The sequence below is a fragment of the Tupaia chinensis genome, unplaced genomic scaffold (assembly GCF_000334495.1).
Source record: "Tupaia chinensis unplaced genomic scaffold, TupChi_1.0 Scaffold149537_1, whole genome shotgun sequence".
Taxonomy (NCBI): Eukaryota; Metazoa; Chordata; class Mammalia; order Scandentia; family Tupaiidae; genus Tupaia; species Tupaia belangeri.
In genome coordinates, this window is record NW_006209381.1 from 832,630 (window position 1) to 840,845 (window position 8,216).

An 8,216-nucleotide genomic window follows, 5' to 3' on the forward strand; every position below is an offset into this window, starting at 1 on the left:
TTCCTTCCTTCCTTCCTTCCTTCCTTCCTTCTTTCCTTCCTTCCTTCCTTCCTTCCTTCCTTCCTTCCTTCCTTCCTTTCTGTCTTTCTCTTTTTTTTCTTCTTTCTCTTTCTTTCTTTCTTTCTTTCTTTCTTTCTCTCTTTCTTCTTTCTTTCTTTCTTTCTTTCTTTCTTCTTTCTTTCTTTCTTTCTTTCTTTCTTCTTTCTTTCTTTCTTTCTTTCTTTCTTCTTTCTTTCTTTCTTTCTTTCTTTCTTCTTTCTTTCTTTCTTTCTTTCTTTCTTCCTTTTTTCTTTCTTCTTTCTTTCTTCTTTCTTTCTCTTTCTTTTTCTTCACTCTCTTTCTTCCTTCCTTCCTTTCTTTTTTTTTTTTTGGTAGAGAGATTTTTGCTATAGGGTGCATGCGCTCACTGGAGAGATGGAGAGAAACAGAGAGAAAAAATGAGACATCATTCCCCTGGGGAGATGGCCACTTCACAGTACCTTAATTTTCCATTCTCTTTTTGGGATTTTAGATGCATGCACCTGCATAAATTTCAAGCTACTGGTTCCGGGACTTGAACTGAAGTTAACTACGTAACCACTGATGCAATCAGTACACCATTTGCTGATCCCACTAGGCCTGTTTCCTGGTTTTCAATTTCTTTCTTCATCTGTGTCTAATTGTATCTTTAATATACCCATTTTTAATTGCACTTGAGCATTTTTTATATATAGAATTTCTCATTTGTTTATTTAAAAGTCTGCCTATTCTTTTTACATAATGTCTTAATTTTTTTCAACTATGCCAATTACTTTTTAAAAATCACTTTAATTCCATTTATTTCATATTGTCTTTCAGATTAACATTCCATCATCCCATAAGGATTTCCCTTATGGTTAATGTGTTCATAATAACATATGTTGTTATTATGTTCTTTGCTGCTTCTTCCACTTTCCTCACTAAGGATTTACATATTTCATCAAATCTAAAGTGTCTTCTGTTGGAAGATGCAACAGTCCTCTTCATATCCTCTAGAATAAAAAAGTTGCTGATTGTAACTTCAGTACTCCATTGTTCCCAGAAGCTATAAATGTGAAAAAAATTGCATCTCAGTGCATATCCTTTTGTATTTTGTACTCTTACTGAAATCTTATTTCTTTATGTCTTGCATGAATGAGGGAGACATAAAGAGAGACAGAAAGAGAGAGAGACAGAGAGGTAGCACCTGCCAACAAGGTCTTGATGCCATGATCCTCCCCTAGGCTTCAGTCAGCTCCAGATTATGGGCAAGCATGTGCCCAGAATACTCTGGGAGGTCTCTAGACTTGAACCAGAAACCTTCCCATATGGGATTGTCTTGTGGAGAGTTGCATTTTACCACTGCAACACTGCTTGGCCCTTTGTACTTTATTGTGTAGTGATCTCCCTTATTGAAGTTTGCACACGTGTATATGTGTGAGTGACAATCATATGCATCTACTTTGTGCAAACATCTTTCTATAGAAGTTTTGCATACACTTGTACCCAAATATCTTGAAGAAGTAGCTGGAAACTAGTTTTTACCTGAATTTTTGTGCTTGAAAGTTTCTGAATCATGCAAGTAATATCCATTTTATTCCAAATTCATATGATGCCCAGATGTACTGCTTGATTCTGTATTTATTATCTTCAATGAGAACAAAATGTAGAGACAAACAAGTGTCACTTTGTACATGCCCCAAAGTATTTTCTTCAGTGTTATGTGAGCATTGAAATCCATGTCACTAATTTCTAAAGATAACAAATCTCCCTATTTCATGGAATAGGTCATTGCTTTAATTCCCCATTTGAATCATGCTTATAGTTTCTTCTTTAAGTCTAGGTTCTGGGGATTTCCCTTATTATTAATTTGTTTATGAGTACTTACTGTCTTTAGGGACCAGCAGATGGCATAATGGTTTCGTTGCTAGTCTCCCACATGGCCAGCCATGGTTCGAGTCCTTGATCAGGTGGATTGAAACTTACACTGAGCACATGTGCATGCGTGCCCAAAATCCTGAGAGGAGAATGGAGGAGAAGGGATTGTGGAAGAGCCACTTTCTATCTCTTTATGGCTGAGTAGAATTCCATAGGTACATGTGCCACAAGTTTTCAATTCAGTCATCAGTTGTTGGGCACTTAGGTTGATTCCTAGTCATACCAATTTTAAATAATGCTGCAGTAAACATGGATGTGCAAATGTCTTTCTGACTGGTTTTCTGTCCTTTGTTTCAATATCAGTGAGTGAGATTACTAGATCATGTGTTACTTCCATTTGTAAATTGTTGAGAAAACTCTATATCGCTTTTCACAGTGGAAAAACTAATTTATATTCCCATAAAGAGTGCAGGAGGGTTTCCTTTTCACCACAGCCTCACCAAAACTTAATGCTTTGATCATAGCCATTCTGATGAGGTTAAATAATATCTCATCTCCTTGTGGTTTTGATTTGCATTTCTTTTATGATAAGAGAACTGAACATTTTCCCATATGCTTTTTGGCCATTCATATGTATTCTTTAGAGAGTTGTCTGTCTAGTTCAAGTGCTCATTTAATAACTGGTTTATCCATTTGTTTGTAGGTGAGCTGCTTGAGTTCTCTATATATTCTGGTCATCAGTCTCTTACCTGAAGCATAGCTTGCAAATATTTTCTCCCATTCTGAGGGTTGTCTTTTCATGTGAATCATGGTTTGTTTGCTGTGAAGAAACATTTTAATTGGATGTAATCCTACTTATCTAGTTTTGGAATTATTGCTTGTGCTTTAGGGGTCTTATTTAAGAGTCCCCTGTGTTTTCCAAAAGTAGTTTTATACTTGGAGACTTTATATTTAGATCTTTGATCAAAGAGTTGATCATTGTTAATGGTGAAAGATAGGAGTCCAGTTTCATTTTTCTGCAGGTAGATATCCAGTTTATCCAGCACAATTTGCTGAAAAGATGTTGTTTTCTCCATGGAATTGTCTTGTCCCCTTTGTCAAAAATCAATTGACTGTATGTTCAGTGGTTTATTTCTGGATACTCTATTCTCTTCCATTGGTCTATATGTCTATTTTTGTGCCTGTACCATGCTATTTTGATTACCACAGATGTGTAATATATTTTGAGATCAGGTGATGAGAAGCCTTTTACTTTATTCTTTTTGCACAATACTGCCTTGATGATAGGCATAGTTTATGATTTGTGGGAGGCAGGGAAGCCTTCTGGCTCTGGGTGTGGCCCTGGCAAGCTGTTCCGAGAGTGTTTAGGGGTCAGCTGTGCCTTTCTGATCCTGGCTGGTCTTAACGTACTTTGCCTCCAGTTTCTGACAGCAAGCAACCCTCTGGACCTGAATGCAGCCCTGGCAAGGTTGACCAGAAGGGGCTAGAAGCAAATCTACCTGTGAGACACTAGAAACAGGGCCTATATGACCTGTGCAGAACTCTCAGAAGTGCGGTGATCCTCCTTGCCTGGATGCAACCCCGGGAAAGTTATCCAGAAGCAACAGACAGCCCTACCTATGAGGCATTTACCAGAGACTGCAATTGATAGTCCTGAGGATTCAGAGATGGTTATTAGATTTGAGCAGATTCCTGCGTTAAGTTAGTTGGCTAGGTCATACACTCCATGATTGTGAGGTGGTCTTCTCTGATCTAGAGTGGAAAATTCTGGTACCCTTCTGTCTGTCAGATGGCATTCCCCTTTCATTTGTTCAGACTTACATTTCAGGGAGATCTAGAAGAGCTGCACTGTCAGTGGTATCTGTTGGGACAAGTAGTCATATACCTGAACTTATGAAAAGGGAGGAAGAGTGCAGGACTTCCCTGACTGCCAGGCAGGGTGTATTGTACAAATTCCTCACTCTATGTTGAGATGAGAGTACTCCCTCCAGGCTGTGAAGTCTTTTATTTTGGAGAGATTTTCACTGTAGGGCGCGTGCGCTCGCCAGACAGAGAGAGACATAGAGACAGAAAGCGAGAAATCACCCCCCAGGGGGGATGGTCACGCCACAATCCTTTCTCCTCCATTCTCCTCTCGGGATCTTGGGCATGCATGCACACGCACCCGGCATGAGTTTTAAGCCACCGGGTGCAGGACACGAACCGCGGTTGACTATGTGGGAGTCCAGCGACATAGCCATTATGCTAACTGCTGGTTCCCCAGGCTGTGAAGTCTTGATGGTAAACAGAGCTCTATCTGCTTAGTGACTCACAGGATAATATGGTTGGTTTGGGGTGGGGAGTGGGGAAGGTATGATATTTTTTCTGAAGTTATGTGTTCATGCCCTTGCCTATAATGTGTGTTAGCTTTGTGCCAGTTTCTCTGTTATTCTGTTTGGGGTGCTAGAACACATGGTAGAAGTCTGGGATTCAGAGTTTCGAAGGAAAGTCGTTCTCCTTTTTCCCCCAGCAGAGGAGTTGTGTATGTGTGTGGAGGTGGGAGTTTAATGGAACCTCACTAGCTACAGATGAATGTCTCCTCTTACATTTCCAAATAGACATCATGTGAACCAAAAGCATCTGCCATCTTTTTCTTGCATGTCCTCAGTCTCACCTCACTCCTCTCTCCACAGGGCTACAACAGCTCAGGTAGTCATGAGCCACAGAGGCAGCAGTGACCGGGCTCTCCTCTCAGGTAGTGGCCATGTTCCTCCTTCAAGTTTTCTTTATTTTAGAAAATATACTTTGGGGATAGCAGGTGGCATGGTGATTGGGGGCACTGGATTCCCATGGTTGACCATGGTTTGAGTCCTCAACCTGGCAGCTTACTTTCTCACTTTCTCTTTCTCCCTCTCTCTTTCTCTGTCTAGCCAAATTAAAAATAATAATAATAATAGCAAATGGAATTAAATAAATAATTCTGGGAACCAGCAGTTAGCGTAATGGCTATGTCGCTGGACTCCCACGTAGTCGACCGCGGCTCGCATCCCGGACCCGGTGGCTTAAAACTCACACCGAGCACGTGTGCGTGTGTACCCAAGATCCCGAGAGGAGAATGGAGGAGAAGGGATTGTGGCGTGACCATCTCCCCCGGGGGTGTGTGATTTCTCGCTTTCTGTCTCTATGTCTCTCTCTGTCTGTCTGGCGAGCGCATGTGCCTGATAGCGAAAAAAAAAAACCAAATAAATAAATAAATAAATAATTCTTAAAAAACCTGAAAATATATCTTTGAATATTATTTTATTTGCTATTTTTGTCAATCAGGTATAATAATTATGCACGAGAATATCCTTTATGTTTCTTTTTTCTTTTTTGGAGAGGTTTTTGCTATAGGATGCGTGTGCTTGCCAGAAAGACAGAGAGAGACAGAGAGACAGAAAGCGAGACATCATCCCCCTGGGGAGATGGCCACATTGCAATCCCTTCTCCTCAATTCTCCTCTCAGGATCTTGGGCATGCACACACATGTGCCCGGCATGAGTTTAAGCTTCCGGGTCCAGGACTCGAACCACAGTTGACTACATGGGAGTCCAGTGACACAGCCATTACACTAACTTCTGGTCCCATTATCCTTTATGTTTCTTCTAATGGTTTTAATATTTTTCAATATCATTTAAAAATGATCTATCTAATTTTATTTATAATTTTTAAAATTATTTTTCAATTTACCAGCGAGAGATGGAGAGAGAGGGAAAGTGAGAAAGCAAGCTGCCAGATCCCAGACTCACATCACAGTCAGCCAGGTGGGAGATCAGCATCTTAACCACCACGCCATTTTTTTTTTTTTTTGAGAGATTTTCGCTATAGGGCGCGTGTGCTTGCCAGACAGAGAGAGACATAGAGACAGAAAGCGAGAAATCACCTCCCAGGGGGGATGGTCACGCCACAATGCCTTCTCCTCCATTCTCCTCTCGGGATCTTGGGCACGCATGCACAAGCGCCCGGCGTGAGTTTTAAGCCACCGGGTCCGGGACGCGAACTGCGGTCGACTACGTGGGAGTCCAGCGACATAGCCATTACGCTAACTGCTGGTTTCCATCCACCACGCCATTTTTCAAATCATTTTTGCTTTTCAAATAATTTTCAGAGGGTGCATGTGCTTATCAGAGAGAGAAAGAGAATGTATCCTTCAATTGGGCATGTGCAGGCCTAGTCTTTCCTCCATCATCTCTCCTATTGGGATTTGGGGCATGCACACTGGTACACGAACACCTGGGTGTTCCAGCAAAGCAGGTATTTCCTGAGCAGCTCAGAAAATGCTTCTTCCTTCAGAAGTAGTTTGCACTCAGATGTCTATAATCATGAATAACTGTGCACTTGCTCTGAATGGTCTATATCATAACAAGGGGCTAAGAGATGAGAGCTGTCTCTCTTAACCTGTGGTTGAAGATCAATGCATGGGCAAGCTATGGCTTACTCAGCACTCAGTTCCCAATGCGTCATATGTAAACTAAACAAAAATAGTGACTTACTACGCAAATACTATTTCAACACGTATTCCTTGACATCTTACATATGTCCATTTAAGTTTAGCCATTTCAGATTTCCCAGTGACACTATCCAGACTTACCACACACTTTTGTTGAAAAAAACATTTAATTATTTTCGGTGTATGCTAAAGTTTATTTACTCTTTCTAAGGGAGAGAGAAGTAGCACTTTGAAAAGGAACTTGACACTGTGCTCCACTGTTAGCTTCAGTCAGGCCCAGATCATGGACATATGCATGTTAGTGCTCAGGAAGGTTAATCCAGAAGCTTCCCATGAGGTTCACCCTCTCAGAGTGAGCATTTTGCCTCTGTGCTAATACATGGCCTCTAATTTCTCCTATTTATTCTTGTTCTTCCTGTATTTATTTGTATTTTTAGAAAAGAGAACAAGATCAAAATATTTTTACATAATATTTACACCAAAGTAACCCCTTTAAGTCACTTAAAATGTGTGTGTGAGTGTGTGTGTGTGTGGGGGGGGTGAGTATTTTGTTAATTAGTTCCTTTTTAGTATTTTGCCACTAAGTCAACAGGTAGTGTGTGTGTCCTTTTTCATTAATTAACAAAAATATGTGTGGGTACAGATTATGAGATGCAAAATGTTAAAATAAGTTACTTTCTTTGTAAAACTATCATTTAAAAATAATATTAAAGAATAAGACAACTCTGTCATTTGATACAAAGTGAATGAATCTAGACCTAATGCTAAGTGAAATTAACCAGGCTACGAAAGACAAACATGGTATGTCCCTGCTGGATATATGCTGAATGTCTGCATGCCACTGTAGAAATGGAAAGATTCGAAGACATAATGATAGGGAGGACAAGTGTAGATACCAGAGATACTAGATAGGAGCGAAATAGATTGTGAACGGTGGTTGGGAGAGACTCAACAAAACATTTAACAGACAGAAGAAAACAAGATTCTTTGTTGACAATGACGTATATAGAAACTTCCTATGTGGGTCAGCCTTGCAGAGTGAGCATTTATCTCTGATTTGATTACTACATACTGCATACATTCTTTCAAAAAAATATATTGTTTGTTATAAAGATTTATGACAAGTAAATGCATATAAGAAAATTTAAAAAGATTATTTCAAAATACCTTTAAATCAGTTCAAAAACATCTACCTGCTTTTTAATTGAAACGAGTGGCTTTTTCTTTCTTAATATTCTTCAATTTTGCTCCCTGTCATTTTCTCAGAAAACATTAGTAACACCATTTCAACTTCAGCCACTCAAAATTTTCAGTGTTATTACCTCTGCTTGATTTCAAAATTTTAGCTCATTTTATTGGTAGACTATATTGTCTTTGTTTCAATTAATTTCATTAAGATTTTTTCAAAACAGAGTGATTTAATCGATTTATTATCACCTCGTTTTCCAGTAGAACTAGTCCCTCGCAGTTAGAGTGCTGGAGATAATATCATTTGAAGGTCTTAACATTCAAATAAAAGAAAGACCAAGCCAGGTTGAATCTATCATTACTTTCTCCCAACCACCCGACACTTTCTATCAGGAACATTTTGAAATCAGTACATTAGGTCAGACTAGCACAAGACATAGCAAAATTGGGGTGCTATTTTATAGACCAGAAAGGAAGACCAAAGAAGCTAAGAAAAAACTGACATAACTAAGAGGTAGTGATCAGCATCAGCTCTGTTTCTGTATTATTCCATTAAATTAGAAAGCCAACAGTTGTGCTATGCAGGAAGTGCAAAATAGAAGTGGATCTCTCTCTCTCTTTTTTTTTTTTTTTTTTTTTTTTTTTTGAGAGGGTTTCGCTATAGGGCACGTACGCTCGCCAGACA